Genomic DNA, 18980 nt, shown 5'->3' with positions numbered 1-18980 from the left:
CTCAAGTGAACAAGTTCTTTACAGGCTCCTGTGTTTCTTTCCAATTGCTTGTTATGGGAATTCCACGAAACTGACCTCCTCGGGAACAGAGGTCCTAGGGACCTGGCTCGGCCAGCCATCACCTTCTCCCTCCACTCCTGACCCTGGAGGAAGTACGTGATGTGATGGTGAAGAGCACGGGCTGTACGAGGTGGACAAACCGTGACCGTGTTCCAGCCCCACCACTGACAGGCTGTGCCACGTTGGGCAGGTTCCCTAACCTCTCTGGACCTCAGTCTCCTGTCTACAAAATAAGGACAATAGTAACTACACACCATAGTGCTGTTTTGAGGTTTAAATGAGTTTAACACACGTAAAGTGCTTGAAACAGTGCTTGTTACACAGGAGTTCTTCAAGTGTTGGTGGCTATTAGTATCAGGCTTTAAGTTTCTTTATCTGTAAAACAGGGCTACTGACGTACTATTCCTCTCAGGGCTGTTGTGGGATTAAATTAAGAGAATGCACGTAGCAGTAAGCGTAACACCCGACTCAAACGTTAGCATCGTAAGCAGCGGCTGGCTCCTGAAGGTCTCATTTTCTCTGGCTACAAGAACCAGGGCTTCAGTCATGGGCACACCACGTGACCAGGCATCCTCCCCAAACCCATGAAATGGGGTGAAGGCTGCACATTCCCTCTCTACCTTTGAAGTCTGGACACACCTGAAGAGGGCTGCATTCACACTCCACATTTTATTTTGAGGGAATTCAGTCACCAAATGTTTACATGACAATTTAATACTGCTTTAAAAGAAAATCACGGGGGGGGGGGCGGTTGCTGGCTTCCTAGTTCTGGTCCAGCTTCCAGCCAAATGAAAGTGAGGTCTAAATGAACCTGTGTTTTCTATGGAGACACTGCTGTGATCAAAAAAGCACTACGTTATTTCTCCAAATCTGTTTTCTTGAGGGATATTCCCTTGACTTACAATCTAAGTAGCCTCATGGAGGTTATTTAGTTTCTCTCCTGACCCCAGTTTTCACTTTTGGGCAACATAAATATGGCGTTACCCAAATGTTAGGTATTACAATAAATGACACCCACAATATTAGCTTTGGCTCACACTACGGCAGACAGAAGTCTACTTTCCTAAAGCTCCTGATGCATGAGAAATGTGGTTTGCAAACAAAGACAGCTTCCTCGCTGAATAAAAATCTGCATGATTCCAAACAAAAGCAGTAATATGTCATGCTTTGAAGGCTGCTACCTGCGAAGGTCAGAAAGCCAGGAGGATGGAGCATGAATATTAACATCAGAGGATCTCCATGGTATGAACTTGGTCTTCCCCTCGGCACTCGTTGGCCAGTATTACTCAGGCAGCAACCAAGAGCCTGCTACATAAACAGCCTAGACAGGGTTGGCGGGGGTGTGTGTAGGCATGTTTCCTAAACCTTAAAAGGCTGAAATGATTTCAAGTAACAAACACCCAGAAGTACAAATGCTTAAATCTTAGTCATTAAATATGTTCATTCTAAGTCATTCTTATTGATTCACAGATGACAGAAATACTACAAATGATGGGGAGTTTTCTGTTGAATATCCAAGCACAAACCTGGCAACATTCTCAGAAGTTATAAGCTTACTTCTGGCTGATTTGATGCTCTATAATATTTTGTTTATTTTCAAGGCATTAAGTCAGTCATTAAAAATTAGGTAATTTGGGGGCATATTTCAAATATTTCATGCACTTGAAACAATAAATCACACCTCTTTCAAAAAATTCTATTCTTCAGATAGAAATATTTCACTAAAATAAACACTCAACTTAGTGATTTTTACCAAGGTTAAGTTGGGAAACTATCTAACATGTCAGCTTTGGCTGAAATGCTCTGACTGAAAGATGTTACAACCACAAACATCAACGGCCAATGTCAGACATCTGAACTGATTTCACTGGATCTTTTTTCCTTTAATACACTACCTGGGAAAAGATAAGAAAAATCCATGCAGCTGCAAACATCCATGTTTTAATATTTAGGACAGTTTTTACTGGTGTTTTAAATTTAAAGCAGGGGTTCCCTAACACCTTACTTGCCTGGTAAGGTCTGTAACAACAGGTCTTAGGCAAGTAAGAAAGGTCCAGAGAGCATGTGCGCACGTGAATGCAGAAGGTGCTGAGCTGCTAACTGTCCTCTCTTGAGAAGTGACTGTCCTGAATTCTAAGGTTCTCTTCTTTTTTACCTTTGCTTTAAAATGTTTTTCATAGGTTGGCAGCAGTCATAAATGGGAGTCTGTTTTTTAAAAATGCTCCTTCCATAATATTAAGAGCTGACAGCTTTATCTATCTAAAATGTTTTTCTTAGCTTTACTATTCCATGAAAACCAAAGAGTTAGCACTGTATTTCTAAGGTTCTGTGACGCTGAATGGCAAGAAAGGGCAGAAATTCCTCCGTGAATAACCCATATCTTTCTTTCTTTATAAATGGAAAATAAGACAATTTGCCAGGATGACATTCACAGGGCAGGGAGAGGAAATGCACGTTTAAAAATACAAAATCAGCTATTTCCATATGCTATTCTGCTAAACATTTCACTGTTTACTAGGTCAAGCAATATTCACACACCAATCTTGATGTAACAAATCACACTAACTTCTAATGTCCATCAAAACAGCTATGAAAATAACACAAATATGAAAGAGCTCCACCCTCTCCAAGTTCAAATCAAGTCAGAAAGGCATCTTTGCCATGATTTATGCAGCATTTAAATGTAAAAGTAAATACTGTATTATCAGCTCGCACCAGATCTGCCTGCAGACAACCATGCTTCCTGTCTGGGACCCATGCCCATGCACATTATTGTAATTATCAGCAATTTAAAAAAATAAAGGAATAAAGCGAGTATGAGCTGCCAGTCAGCATGCTTACTGCTTGCTGTCTCTGCCGTTAATTAGCCTTCCTGGGTACCAGCCACCTAACTACTAAATAAATGCATAAAGGAGAGCAGGAAAAGCTACGCCCAAGTAAAAAGAATAAATAAAAAGGATGTAAACGTGTGTGTGAACGCCCCCCAGAGGGGAAAGCCCAGGAGCACTTCTGTTCCACTGGTCAGGTGGGCCCCTGGGGAGCTATGTCCACCCTGCCCTCCGAGACCCGCTCCGACCACAGCATTTTGAATCATCTCAAGGCAGAACACATCACTCACTCTCGTGTTCCAAGAGATTCCAACTCTTGACGACCCCTGCTTCCTCCCCACTCCCTCCATCAACCCATCTGCCACCCTCCTGGGCACAAGCCAGGGTCTCTCCTGCCTCAAGGCTCTGCACCTCGAACATCTGCTCCTGCTCTTCCCTGAGCTGTCATGTCTCACCTTTCAGGACCCAGCTCGAATGTGCATCTCTGGGGGCCCCTCCCAAGGACAGGCCCCACCCTGCCGGTGTTTTGTTTTCCCCTCCAGCAATGGGAATTCACCTGCTCATTCACCAGCACTGCACATCTCCCTCCGACAGGATGCAGGTTGCCGGGGGATGGGGCTGTGTTTGTGGGGGGGTGGGGGGCCTCGGCGCCTGGAAACAGCACCAACTACCTAGTAGGTAATCATTCACACCCAAGGAGGTGACTGTCTGACTGGCTGAAGGCTGTGCTCTTGTTTTCTCTCCAACATATTTAGTTAAATTAGTAAGAAGTAAGCAGATACCGCTCAGCAGCGATTTCTAAATGATTAACGCTGTGCTAGCCTCCACGTAAGTACATCTGTAATGAATGACAAGTAAAATGAAAACAACTCAGGCAGCATGGCAAGTTTCCATTTTTTATCTTTTGCCACTTGAGTCCACGTGCCCAGCCTGAAAAGCCACCGAACACCAGGCTCCTCGCAGAGTCCTCCAGCCCAAGGCGGCCCTTCCAGCCTTTTCTCCCACTATTTATGCCTCAACGTTTCTAAATGACAAGCTTTACTTCCATACCTTTTCAGTCCGGACATCATCGATCGACTTCCTATTCTAAAGGATTGAATTCTTAAACCACCAGACCCTATGTTCACCCACCTTCTTCCCCTTGCTCCGCTGGTCCAATCAATACTCCTATTTACATGATTACGACACTAAAAGGTACTATATAGTTCCAGCTCCATCCTTAGGCTTCTATTTTCCTCCCTCGGCCTCTGCAAGGCCATCTCTTCCTTCACCTGCCTGTACTGACCGCTGGCACTCAGCCTGCCAGGAAGATCTGCAGAGAAGACTGGATGGCTCTGATCCCTCTTCTTGAAGACAAGGCACCGTCTTCCCGCTTCAACTGCGCTGATGACTCTCCAGGCCTGCGCACAGTCGCCACTCCTGGGACTGATCACAGCCGTCCTGAAAACTCCTCCCCCTTTTCTCCTGTTCCCAACTCAGTGCTCCGCCCCTTCGTGACTCAACCGCCTGTGTCAGTGGCTCCCCGCTTCCCACAGCCTCCCGAAAACTTTCACACGTGAGACTTTTATCTGACGCACACACTTTGCTGGCAATTTGGACAAGCACTAAACTGTAACCTGGACGCAGTGTCCCCTCAGTTTAAGGTACGGAGCTGAGGCCATCTAGCTTCCAGCACTGCTGCTGGTACATCTAAAGCCAGTGTGGCCCCTCGTCCTCTGTACAGGTCTGGTTGTTTCCTACACGGAAGTGAAATCTTACCAATCTTCGGTATCCTGAGATTCAATTCGAATAGGCCTGGGTCTGAGTGTTTGTCATTCACTTGCCCGAGCGCTCAGTGGGCCACATCATCGTGGCAACACTCAGTCCTGGGTTTCCTCTCTCCTCTTTCTGAAATTCTTACCAGCCGCATCTTACCTCCTATATTGATCTTCTTCCTTTCTTACCTCTTCCTTTCTAGATTCCTTTTGTTCCCTTTCAGAACGACTTCTAACCAGATTTTTAAATGTCTGGTATCACATTTCTAACCACCAAGAACTCTTCCTTGTTCTCGGAAAGGCTTTTTTTTTTATTGCAAACTATTATTTCACAGAGGAAACCACCTCTCCTCTCTGAGGTAAATATCAAGAGCCTACCGAAGTTACCTGCCTGTTCCCTGCACGGTCTTTAAGCTGCTGTTCCCCCATCTGTTTTGTTCTTGTTCAAGGTGTTCCTGAAGGGGCTGGCGACCCTAAGTCATCTAACTCAGCGTTTAGGAAAGGGACCGTGCTGTACAGGGACAGAGCTTGTCCAGAGAGGGACCCTTCAGCTCCCTCCCTGACTGGGGCCCCCGAGCCTGGCTGCTGCGGGTCTGCGGGGCCTAGGAAGGGAGCCTTTCCCCTGTCAGTGCCTCATGTTCTGCTGGGCCTGGTGTCCTGAGGAACCTGAAGTTTCCTCCTGAGGTGCGGCGAGGTGGGGTGAGGTGCGCTATTCAGGGCCTGATGACTCATGCTTAGTTTCAACCCCTCCCTGCCATTAGCCTCATCCTGATGCTTCCATCCCTCATTCAAGGTCTGCTCTGCACATCAGCTTGCTTTTAGCGGGTGTCCCTGCATTTAGGTCCCAGCTTCTCTGGTCTGCTGGCTCTGTCACTAGGTCCATCATCAAGTCTGCATGGACATCTTTTCTTCTCTCCTGTTCTCTGTCCTTGTTGGTCTATTCATTCTCTCACCAGGACAGAGTCAGAGCTAGAACCCTGCACCTGCATCTCTCTCTCTTTTTAAAAAATATTTATTTATTTATTTGGCTGCGCCGGGTCTTAGTTGCAGCATGCAAACTCTTCGTTGCAGCATGTGGGATCTAGTTCCCTGACCAGGGATCAAACCTGGGCCCCCTGCATTGGGAGTGCAGAGTCCTGGCCACTGAACCGTCACGGAAGTCCCTCTACCTGCATCTCTTGAGGTGCAACAATTCAAAAGCCACTAACTATGAATATATTTGAGAACTAGAGATGAGAAGTATTAATAAAATTGAGAGCTTCTATCTTGATTATTTAAACATAATGCCTTTAAGAAAATAAAATTCTGGGCTTCCCTGGTGGCGCAGTGGTTGAGAGTCCGCCTGCCGATGCAGGGGACACGGGTTCGTGCCCCAGTCCAGGAAGATCCCACATGCCGCAGAGCGGCTGGGCCCGTGAGCCACGGCCGCACCTGCGCGTTCGGAGCCTGTGCTCCGCAATGGGAGAGGCCACAACAGTAAGAGGCCCGCGTAACGCAAAAAAAAAAAAAAAAAAAAATTCTGATCCTTTCCTCAGGTTATTTCATTTGATCATTTTACAGTTATGTTACAGTCAATATGCTAGTCACTGGGAGTTATGAGCTGAACTGTGCCCCCCTTAAATTCATGTTTAAGTCCTAACCCCTATCACCTCCAAATGCAACCTTATTTAGAAATAAGGTTGTTGCAGGTATCAGTAATTAAGATCAGGTCACACTAGAGTGGGGTGGCCTCTAATCCCACCTGAATGGCACCCCTATAAAAGGAGGAAAAATGTAAGAGACGACACACATACACAGGGAGAAAGCCGTGTGAAGATGGGAGTTATGCTGCCCAAAGCCAAGAACTATCAGAAGCTAAGAGAAGCTTGGGACAGACCCTCCCTCAGACCTTCAGAGGGAGCATAACCCAGCAGCACGTAGACCTTAAACTTCCAGCCTCCAGGAACAGTGAGACAATAAATTTCAACTGCTTAAGCCACGCAGTCTGCAGTACTTTGCCATGGCCAGCCTAGCAAATGAATACGCTGGGTAAGCGAATAAGACTCAGTCTAAGTATCTGGGGAGCTCACCGTCTTAGAGGCCGGATCCAGACCGAGCGAAGCCCAGACCTACAGTGTAACACTTACATTATGCACAAGACGTAAGGAAGTGGAGACGGCGCTGGCATCTGAGAAGCGCTGCGGCAGGGGTAGGCGCGGGGCTGCGGGGAGTGGACGGCTAAGTCTCCAAAACCGTTTCCCCAAGGAAACTGGGCCAGGGTTCTCCTCCAGAGCCAGCACCAGAACGACCCTGCTAGGCATATTTTAGAAGGGGAGAGGGTGTGATTTGGCAAGATTAGGTGGAGACAAGGAGGCCACTTAGGAAGCCTCTGCATTCATCCAGGAGATTATACATGTTGAAATGATAATATCTCAAGATACACTGAGTTAAATAGACTATATTGTTAAAGCTCATTTCACCTATTTTTGCTTTTTAAAAAAATGTCAACTAGAAAAAGTTACATTTCATATGTGGCTCGCCTTTATTTCTATTGGACAGCACTGTGTTAAGTGTTCAGCTAACACTGTGCTAGGGGAAGACATGACCAGAACGACTTTTTTTCATTTACCTGTAGATTCTGTTTAACTGCAGTTTCCTTTCTTCCGTTATGAAGGCTAGCAAGAGTTTCTGGCATTTCCAAGAATGGGGTCCTTGGATGGCTAAATGGGTAAGCTTCTCTAAAGAGAAAAAAGCTTCTCTAAAGAGGCCAGGCTCATGCAAAAGAGACAAGTGGTTACAAGTAAAATAACGAACGGGAATCAGACAGGAAAAAGGACCTTGAGACGCTTCTTCTTAAAAAGGATTTGGTATGGGTTATGTAAGTGGGTAAAGCAGTGCCAAGAGCCCAAGTTCTTATTTTATCCAACTGCTGGAGGGTGGGGGAGGATGACAACCCGCCTCCATCCCCCAACTCTTTAGATCCTACAAATAGTAAAAGAAGCCTGACTGAGACATTAACAAACAGACAAAACAGAAACAAAAACAGAAAGACACTCTCTCAGGCTTCTGACAACCACAGAACAAAACCCAAAGGTCTTCCAAAGACCAAAAAAAAAAAAAAAAAAGGCCAGAACAGATAGAGTATATATGATATGGTACTCACACCACACAGGACTTTGAGCCAATACACATTTGCAAAGGCCTTATTAGAGCAGGATCCAGAGACAACAAACTGAAGAGTCACAAGTTCTCACCCACATGGAGGCTCGGGCTGGTAAGGGAGACATCACAAGAACAGAATAATCCTAATATAAAAGGAAAGATTCCCAAACTCTATAGTAGTAGTAGTCTTACAAAGTCATCAGAACTAGTTCACCATGAAGCTTTCAAAAACTGGCAGGCCAAGCAGCTATTTAAGTATAACACTATCCGGTAACTTAGTACCCAAGCCAAATTTGGGCAATCCGTGCTGGCCTATTAGAATGATCCCCCTTCACCTTCCTTGGGAACAGCTATTAAGTAGCTCAATGGAAGAATTTTTGCAACTCACTTCTAACGCCTGATGCCAGGATGAAAACAAGTGTTCATATTAGGCTAAAGTGAATTCTTTGGCCCTATGGAAAAAACGGGTTTCAAATATTTCCAAACGTACATAAGACTAATAGTAACCCTCACATAACATCACAGGAGCCACACCTTAGTCTCAGTCATATTTAACATGGTACTATTTTACTTGGCCAACAATGAACCCTACCTATGCTGGTATAAAATGATGTAATCGAGGTCCTATATTTGTATAGGACATGTTACCTCTCTGATCACTTCTCTGTCTCTTTGCTTTCTTCCAAACATTTTCTCCCATAAAGCTCCAAAATGTTCCAATACTGATGTGATATCCAAAGGAAATTTCTCTTCACAAATTACCAAGTAAAAAGAATGCTAGAAGTGGTACAGCTAAAACATTACCTTCTTAATGTTTACTGCAACAGATATCATTACCTCAAATCGACTCAGAGTCCATGTTCTATTTTATTTTCTATAGCTTTTCAGAGACAGGCATAGCTGCTGCTCGCCTAGTATCAGATCACCATGGGGATATTTTAGTGAGGACCCAATCGTCCAGGGACTGGTGCTGGATTTATAATCTGCCTTAACTCCCCACATCCTGTGACAAGTTTGCTTCTTCACTCATCACACACCCACACACACGTAATGGCTCAGCTTGGCTGGGAGCTTATCAGCTTTGAGTCGGTGCTTTGTATTTAATCTTTCAAAATCAATACTTAAAACATTTTAATCTGATTTTAATCTGTCCTATTTCCATTGTTTAAAAACAACACTAACCAACACTCAGTCTCAATGACTTGTATCAATTCACAAGATTAATCTTCCAAAACAACAGCCCAGCAGGATATTTTATTAATGTAGATCCTGAGGCAGTTAATCAAGCCTCAAGTAATCATTTTTCTTAAAGAGTTGCTATGAGAGACAGAGACAGAGACAGAGAGAGACACGGAGGGGGAGGGAGAGAGAGGGGGACAGAGAGGGAAGAAAAAAAGAGTTGCTCTAAGGAAAAACATTCATACAGCATTAAGCAGAAATCCTCTTCAAAAGGGGGGAGGGGCATGGCAGAGTCCAATCAGCCAATCAGCGAAGGTTCTGCTATGAAATGTGGTTTGCAATTCACTTGAAAATGAGTAATAAATCGTTATTGCAAGAGGTGATTTCAAGCCAACTTTCTCCTCTTTTCAAGAAGCATTGAAAACTCTGTGCCTCTAGATGACAGAGAACAGACAGGGGTATAAGACAAAATGACAACCCACACTCAGCCTCCCTTGGGGAGACTAGAATCTCTGACAAATCAAGGGGGCCTGCTGCTGCTACCATATCCAAAAAAATAAAAAATAAAGGAAACAAGTGTTGGCCAAGATGTGTGGAAATTGGAACCCTCGCCACTGATGGTGGGAATGTAAAATGGTGCAGCAACTGTGGAAATTGGAACCCTCGCCACTGATGGTGGGAATGTAAAATGGTGCAGCCACTGTGGAAAAGAGGCTGGCAGTTCTCAAAAGGTTAAACATAGAATTACCATATGATCCAGCAATTCCACTTTCCAGTACATACCCAAAAGAACTGAAAGCAGGAACTTAATGGCTGACAATATAAAAATACCTGGAAGTAAACCCTATAAGTAGGTTCTTTAAAAAAGATAAGCTAGATTAAAATAATCTGTTTTTAAAAGACTGGAGAAGTGTTGACTATCATTTTCCCAACCACCTAAAATGCTTCTTTTGTTTATCATCTTAGGATGATAAACAAAAGAAGCCAAAAAGTTCCTTGGGTGTTTAAGTAAAAATAAGACATTTTTCATTTCACCAAGAACTTTGCTGAAAAACATATTCACCGTTTCTTTTTTTAATTTATTTATTTTTGTCTGCATTGGGTTTTCGTTGCTGCACGGGCTTTTCTCTAGTTGTGGTGATCGGGGGGCTACTCTTCGTTGCAGTGCGTGGGCTTCTCATTGTGGTGGCTTCTCTTGTTGCGGAGCATGGGCTCTAGGCACGTGGGCTTCAGTGGTTGCAGCATGTGGGCTCAGTAGTTGTGGCACACGGGCTTAGTTGCTCCGCGGCATATATTCACCATTTTATTCCACTACCTTCTGCCATTTTTCAGGCAACTTCCTAATTTCATCTTCCCAAAACTTTTAATCTTTTTTTGGTGAATTTTATTTTTTTATACAGCAGGTTATTAGTTACCTATTTTATACATTAGTGTATATATGTCCATCCCAACCTCCCAATTCATCCCACCACCACCAGCAGCCCCCCCACCCCGCCAGCTTTCCCCCCTTGGTGTCCATACGCCAAAACGTTTTATCTTTTTGAGCGAAGAACTGTCCCAGGTGCCTTTTAGTCTTCCAGGGAGTTGAAATGTTTTCCATTAAGAGAATTTTGTAAAGACTGAAATAAATGGAAATCCAAAGGTGCAATGTCCGGTGAATACGGCAGATGAATCAGAACATCCCAGCCAAGCTGTAACTGTTTTTACCTGGTCATCAAAGAAACATGCAGTCTTGCGTTATTCTGACGAAAGATTATGCGTTTTCTGTTGACTAATTCCGGATGCTTTTGGTCGAGTGCTACTTTCAGTGGGTCTAACTGGGAGCAGTACTGGTTGGAATTAATCGTTTGGTTTTCCGGAAGGAGCTCATAATAGAGAACTCCTTTCCAATCCCACCACATATACAACATCACCTTCTTTGGATGAAGACTGGCCTTTGGTGTGGTTGGTGGTGGCTCATTTCACTTGCCCCACGATCTCTTCCATTCCACGTTATTGTACAGTATCCACTTTTCATCACCCATCACAATTTGTTTTAAAAACGGAACATTTTCATTATGTTTAAGTAGAGAATCATATGCAGAAATACTGTCAAGAGGCTTTTTTTCTCAACTTACATGGAACCCAAACATCAAAGCGATGAACATAACCAAACTAGTGCAAATGATTTTCAATGCTCGATTTGGATATTTTGAGTATGTCGGCTATATCCTGAGTGGTATAACACTGATTGTTCTCAATTAATGTCTCTGTTTGATCGCTATCAACTTCAACTGGGCTACCTGACCGTGGAGTAACGTCCAGCGAGAAATCTCCAGCACGAAACTTCGCAAACCGCTTTTGACACGTTCCATCAGTCAAAGCACTTTCTCCATACACTGCACAAATCCTTTTGTGCAGTTCAGTTGTTTTTAGTTTTCTTGAAATAATAAAGCATAATATGCTGAAAATGTTTTTTCTTTTTTTTTTTTTTTTTTTTTTTTTGCGGTACGCGGGCCTCTCACTGTTGTGGCCTCTCCCGTTGCGGAGCACAGGCTCCGGACGCGCAGGCCCAGCGGCCATGGCTCACGGGCCCAGCCGCTCCGCGGCATGTGGGATCTTCCCGGACCAGAGCACGAACCTGCGTCCCCTGCATTGGCACGGGGACTCTCAACCACTGCGTCACCAGGGAAGCCCATGAGGATGCATTTTTAAAAAAATTATCAGGGAAGCCCATGAGGATGCATTTTTTAAAAAATTATCAGGGAAGCCCATGAGGATGCATTTTTAAAAAAATTATCAGGGCCTCCCTGGTGGCGCAGTGGTTGAGAGTCCGCCTGCCGAGGCAGGGGACGCGGGTTCGTGCCCCGGTCCGGGAGGATCCCACATGCCGCGGAGCGGCTGGGCCCATGAGCCATGGCCGCTGGGCCTGCGCGTCCGGAGCCTGTGCTCCGCAACGGGAGAGGCCACAGCAGTGAGAGGCCCGCGTACCGCAGAAAAAAAAAAAAAAGCCTACTCACACGACAGCTGTCACAATACAATCTAACAGAACTGTTTCACATGAAGTTAAAGACAACCAAGCACTGCCAGAACCATCTTACAGAAACATCCAAATGAACGTTTTGGCCACAACCCAATATATGTCGCCCTCAGCTGTGTGCTACGTGTCCTATGCAGTGGCCTGCAGACAGTAATTTAATAAATGTCTGCCAAGAGTGATGACCATGAAGAACTTCAAATGAACCAGTTACCAGGGAAAGTCTTCAACTCTGTAACAAGTTACATCCAAAGGTTCTTTTAAATGTCAATCTGAGATACAGCTAAAAGGATAAAAAGAGGTATCTACTGCATACTGTTTGCATTAAAGAAAAATTAGAAATGTAAATTATAAAGAAACAAATAAATGACAGAATTAGAAGACTCTTGTTTTTACATAAAATCCTGAAAAGATGGGCAAGTTCAAAGATATGCATGTTATTGGGGGGGGGCGGTTCTGTCACTAGAAAGCTAATAATTTATACAAATCTCAACTACTTCCAGTGTTTTAGGAAAAAATTATCCTTAAAAACTTAATTCTAGGCGCACCGCGGGCGGGCGGGCCAGTGAAGCCAGCGGTCCTGGCACGTGATCCGGGACCAGCTTCGTCACTTGGTGGCTCCATCTGTCCGTCCATGGATGCCATCGTGAAGGACGCAGCCAGTCAGGTGCTCCCGGGCTCCAGTCTCACCATCCTGTCCCAGCCGCTCATGTACATGAAGGTGTTCATCCAGGTGGGATATGAGCCTCTTCCACCAACAACAGAATGAAATATTTTGGGGCAGCAATTTTGTCAGCTTCCTGGCCTCTCATTATGCTCAGCACATTGCGAGCATCAGTGGGAAGCGTGGGTTGTTCACAGGCTTAACTCCAAGACTGTGTTCAGGGGTCCTTGGAACTGTGGTCCGTGATAAAGTTTTACAGCATTACCAGGAGTGTGACAATACTGAGGAGTCAGGATCTGGAAATGTACAGAAAGAAGTTTCGTCTTCCTTTGATCGAGTTATCAAGGAGACAACTCGAGAGGTGATGGCTCGTTCTGCTGCTACTCTCATCACACATCCCTTCCATGTGATCACTCTGAGATCTATGGTACAATTCATTGGCAGAGAATCCAAGTACTGTGGACTTTGTGGCTTCCTAGCAACTATCTATCAGGAAGAAGCCATCCTAGGATTTTTTGCGGGTCTTTTTCCTCACCTCCTAGGTGACAGCATTTCTTTGTGGCTCTGTAACTCACTGGCCTACCTTGTCAACACTTATGCACTGGAAGGTGGGGTTTCCACCATGAATGAAAATGAAGAGTTATTCCCAAGCTGCCACAGGATTTTTTGCCAGTATGTTGACGTACCCCTTTGTGCTTGTCTCTAATCTTATGGCTGTCAACAACCGTGGGCTTGCTGGTGGATGCCCTCCCTACTCCCCAATATATTCTTCTTGGATAGATTACTGGTGCATGCTACAAAAAGAGGGAAATATGAGCGGAGGAAATAGCTTGCTTTCCCGGAAGGTCCCCTATGAGAACACTTATTGTTGTGACCTAAGAATGTTAATTTGAAGATGTGGGGCAGGGACAGTGACATTTCTATAGTCCCAGATGCTCAAAATTATGGGAGAGAATGTTGATTTCTATATAGTGTGGCACACTTTTTAAATAATCATTTAATCTTGGGAAAATGGAAAAAAAACTTAACTCTATCATTTTATAAATATTCCTTAGTTCTTTCTACATAACTGAGCCCATTGTGTGTTCATCTAAGTTCAAAGACTCTAGATCTCAAAAGCACCAAATAAGCACCAACTCCATCAAACCATGTGCTACTCAACAATAAAATAAAGGCAAAACGCAATAAAATATTCAAATTATGGTTCCAATACTGCTGCAAACATCCAACCACTGGCTGGCAGGCAGCATTCTCATGCAATAACTCAAAATATTTGTGCATCAGCTTAAGTACTCCAAACTCAGAGTGTGGAAGGCAACTAAAAGTGGTGGATATTGCATATTTAAAAATGCAGGGAGTTCAAATGCCCCAAACCATGAACGGTGATTCAATTAAAAGTGATGCTGTAAAATATTTTAATGGCTTGGAAAGTTTTTCAATATGTCCAAAGGCAGAAAAACAGCTTATAAACATGTAAGGGGGAATCCATCCTTTCAAAAAACAAAGATGTCCAGAACACAGACCAGGAAAATTTTAAAGTTACTTACCTGGATGGTAAATTACAGTTAATTTCTTTCTGGTTTTTTTTTTGTTTTGTTTTGTTTGTTTTTTTAGCTTTACCTGTGTTTTCCAGATTTTTCACAATGACCATATATATATATATATTTTTTAACACAGGATACACACTAAGAGTCACCATAATAATCATCTGTAAAAAATCAATTTAGAATCTCAGTCTTTAATGAAAGGCTGTAAGAAGTAGCAAATAGGTTCCTGAGATGATACACACTCAAGTCATAACGTACAATGACTGTAAATCTAAATTCCATGACCTGATACTGGTTTGGTAGTGGAGGAAGATGGAGAAATAACCTCAGAAGAGTTTTCTCTTTACTTTCTGATTACTAAGAATCACCTATTGCAAATTTTTGCCCAAATGTTGACTGTTTGGTAACTTTCCATAAACCTTTGGTGGCCCCATGCTGACCTGAGATATCCCTTCTCCAGGCCTCTGACCAGGCCATCTGTTCTACCAGTTAGCACAAACTTGAGAGCCAGTTCATCACTTACTGACTGTGACCTTGGTCAAGTTACTTTATCTGTTCACACCTTGGTTCCTATGTCTGTAAAACAGGGATAACCACAGTATGTGTCCCAGAAGGTAGTTCAAAGGTTTCAGTGAGTACATGCACCATCAATATAACTATCACTGTTATTATCACTCCCACCACCACCAGAATCTGCCACTCTATTCCTGCTTGTCTATTCTTCTTCCCCAATACCTAAAGTAACACAGGTTCTCTCTATAAACTCCCAGTAGATATCTAATTTCAAGGGAATTAATTTCCAACTATGGTCAACTAGGTAATTCAGACCAACCCTCCTGATGAGGACAGCTAGAAAAGCAACATACAATATTTTTCAGAAGCACTTAGTTAGAGACTTCCCTAGTGGTCCAGTGGTTAAGACTCTGAGCTCCCAATGCAGGGGGCCTGAGTTCGATCCCTGGTCAGGGAACGAGATCCCGCGTGCTGCAACTAAAGATCCCACATGTCACAATGAAGATCCCACACTCGGCAACAAAGATCCCACGTGCGGCAACCAAGACTCAGCGCAGCCACATAAGTAAATATTTTTTAAAAAGCATTTAGTTAAAGGCAGTAGGGACCTAAAAAGACAGTGAAGATTTCCTAGGTCGGTAACCAGAGGAGGATGAAAGTCCAAGGAGATGAATATAGCTCACAGGGCTTTTTTCCTCGGGGGATGATGAAAGATCCTAAAGGGAATAGCTGAGCAGTGCTTTTAACAGCCTGTAAGGACCAACGGGAAAGGGACTGGAGTCCAGGGCAGGAGGGAGAGGAGAAAGGAAACATACTTGGAAATACACTAGTGGTTTGGAGTTGATACCCCAATGCAGGCTGAACCTAGAAGGGTAATCCAGAATTGACAGGACTTCACAGAGACTGCAGCTCAACTTCCAATCCTCTCAATCCGTGAAATGAGAGATCCTGGATCTCTAGTTCATCAAACTCCAGGTAGAAGCAAATCAAACATTCTCTGGAGCATAACATTAGCCTAGGCCTTAAATTAATCTATAAGCATTTGTGTAAATAAAACGTATGGCTCATAATCAAAAATAACTTGACAAACAAGGAAACAAGATAACATGAATAAATAACCAGCAGAAACAGACAACAGGAAAAGATCCACAGGGACCCCAAACACAGGAATTACCAGATAGAGACTCCAAGTATACTTTTCATGTTCAAAGACACAAAAGACAAAAATTGAGAATTTCATCTCTGATCTAGGAACAATTAAAAAAAAATTTTTTAAATTATAAAACTGAAAATCACAACAACTAAAATTAAGAACTCAATGGATGGGACTTCATGGTAGACTAAATATAGCTGGAGAAATCATTAGTAAGCCGAAAGATGGGTCAAAAGAAAAGCTATCAAATGAGGCATGGAAAAACACAGGACAGAGTAACAGTGTCTACGATGTTTGTTTTTGGAGTCCCAGAGAAAAGAGAAATAGGCAGAAGCAATATTTAAATACTTAAATCCTTAGATAATGGCTGATAATTGTCTAAAACTGATGAAAGACATCAAATCACAGATTCAAGGAGCTCTACAAGCCGAAGACAGTCAGCCTTCCATATCCTCAGACTGTGTATCCATGTATTGAAACTACTCAGGGGAAAAAAATTTCAGAAAATTCATAATAGCAAAACTCAAATTTGCCATGGGCCAACTATTTACATAGCATTTACATTATATTTACAACTATTTACATAGCATTTACATTATATTTATAACTATTTACATAGCATTTACATTGCATTAGGTATTTTAAGTAATCTAGAGATGACTGCAAGTATACAGGAGGATATTTGACGGTTACATGCAAATACTAGAACCATTTTACATAACAGACTTGAGCATCACAGATTTTGGTACTTGGGGTAGGGGTGTCTTGGAACCAATCCCCCAAGGATGCCAAGGGACTATACATTTTTTAAAAATCCAAACCTAGGTACATAGTAAAATTGCTGAAAATCAGATTCAAAGAGAAAATCTACTAAGTAGTCAGAGATAAGGGACACATTATCTTCAAAGGAACAACAATCTGACAGTTAATTCCAATAAGCTATTGATAATATTGAACACCAAGATATTGACCAGGAATAGAATAAAGAATAAGATCTTTAAAACAATGAAAGAAATTCTATTCCCAATGAACCTATCTTGCAAGAAAGACACTAAGACAGGTATTTGGTGAAAGAATATATGTCACCAGCCAACCTTAAGAAAATTCTAAAGTGTGTCTTGGAAGACAAAAAATTATCCCAAAACGAAGGTCGGAGATACAAAAGGCAGGAAGAATAACAAAGAGAACATGTAAATCTAAATCAGAGGCTTTCAAACTCACTGCATCTTTGAATCACCGGAGGAGTTTTTAAGAAACACTAATTTGACACCCTCCCTCAAGAGACCCTGATGAAATCTGTCTGAATTGGAGCGCAGACAATCTGTGTTTTGTAAATGTTCCCCCAGATGATACCAGTGTGCCTCCAAAGTTCATAATCACTGATCTAAATTCATTTGACTTTATAAAACATGGTTTGTATGAGGTCTTCTGGGGTTTAAATGAAATTAACATACATAACAACAATGGCAAAAATGTTGAGAGGGGTTAAATAGAGTTAAAGTATTCTAATAACCTTCTACTGAGCAGGAGGAGGGCAAAAATATCAATTAATATAAGACACTGATTAAGTGAAAGATATTGAAATGTCTAAAGTAACCACTAAAGGGAAAACAAAAGATTATACAAATATGTTCCAAAGTAATAGGAGAGAGAAGTAAAATAATAACCACCTCCAAAGGAGTTAAATAAGGGAATAAACAGAGCAACCTAAATGTCCATTAATAAGTGAATGAATAAAAAAAATATGGTGTACACACACACACAACAGACACACACACACACGAATATTATTTAGCTATGAAAAAGGATATCCTAGCATTTGCAACAACAACATAATCCCCTTGAGGGGATTACACTAAGTGAAATAAGTCAGACGGAGGAAGATAAATACTGTATAATCTCACTTATATGTGGACTCTAAAAACACTGAACTCGTAGATATAGAGAAAACATCACTCATTGTCAGAGGTAGGAAGTGGGGGTTGAGGGGTGGAGGGCGGGCAAAATATGTGAAGGTGGTCAGAAGGTACAAACTTCTAGTTATAATATAAATAAGTCCTGGGGATGTAATGTACAGCATGGTGACTATAATTAATAACACTGTATTGTATATTTTAAAGTTGCTAAGAGAGTTAACCTTAAAAGTTCTCGGGCTTCCCTGGTGGCGCAGTGGTCGAGAGTCCGCCTGCCAATGCAGGGGATGCGGGTTCGTGCCCCGATCTGGGAAGATCCCACATGCCGCGGAGCAGCTGGGCCCGTGAGCCATGGCCTTTGAGCCTGTGCGTCCAGAGCCCGTGCTCTGCAACAGGAGAGGCCACAACAGTGAGAGGCCCGCATACAGAAAAAAAAAAAAGTTCTCATCACACACACATGAAAATAAGTAACCATCTGTGGTGATGGATATTAACTACTCTTACTGTGGTGATCATTTCACAACACATACAAATATCAAATCATTATGTTGTGCACCTGAAACTAATATAATGTTATGTGCCAATTACACTTCAATTTAAAAAAAAGAAAAAAAAGAAACATAAGAACCAGCAGAGCAAACAAAAAACACTAAATAAGATGAAAACCCAAATACTTTAGCAATCACATTAAATGTAAATGGACTAAATATTCCAGTAAAAGACAAACACTGTCTCCTAAGTTAACAAAAGAAAAAAGAACCATAAACACATCTAAAACACAAAGATGTAAATAGTAGACAAAGTATTGATAAAGGCAAAAACCTTACTGGAGATAACAAGGGAAACTATAACTCTGAGAAGTCCAGTTCTTCAGGAATAGATAGCAATTTAAAATCTGTATGCACCTAATAACAGCCTCAAAATAAGCAAAGCAAAAATTGTCAGAATGACAAGGAGAAAAACAACATTCCCAAAATCACAGTCGGAGATTTTTAACATACCTTTCTCAATAAAAGAAAAAAAGAAGATTTAAAAGATCATAAGAATAAAGATCTGAACATGAAAACAGCATGATCAGAATACATATAAAACACTGGAAGTAACAACTACAGAATAAACATTTTCTCTATGCACACAACAAAAATTCTATCATAAACTAGGTCATGAAGCAAGTCTCAACAAATTTCAAAAAACCGAAACCATACAGACTAA

The 18980-nt window shown here is 42.4% G+C and overlaps 1 protein-coding gene and 1 pseudogene across 8 annotated transcripts in view; one reads left to right on the top strand and one right to left on the bottom strand.

The window, feature by feature from the left end:
- APLP2 (amyloid beta precursor like protein 2) overlaps positions 1-18980 on the bottom strand; it is a 70200-nt gene that overhangs the window by 41732 nt on the left and 9488 nt on the right. The gene's annotated exons all lie outside the window — the stretch shown is intronic.
- On the top strand, positions 12592-14828 carry LOC309808469 (mitochondrial carrier homolog 2-like; annotated as a pseudogene). Its single transcript has one exon. The product of its transcript is annotated as a mitochondrial carrier homolog 2-like (transcript).

The sequence above is a fragment of the Mesoplodon mirus genome (assembly GCF_964341445.2).
Source record: "Mesoplodon mirus genome assembly, chromosome: 7".
Classification (NCBI taxonomy): Eukaryota; Metazoa; Chordata; class Mammalia; order Artiodactyla; family Ziphiidae; genus Mesoplodon; species Mesoplodon mirus.
The sequence above is the reverse complement of the archived record's forward strand: the minus strand, read 5'-3'. Positions and strand labels throughout refer to the sequence as shown.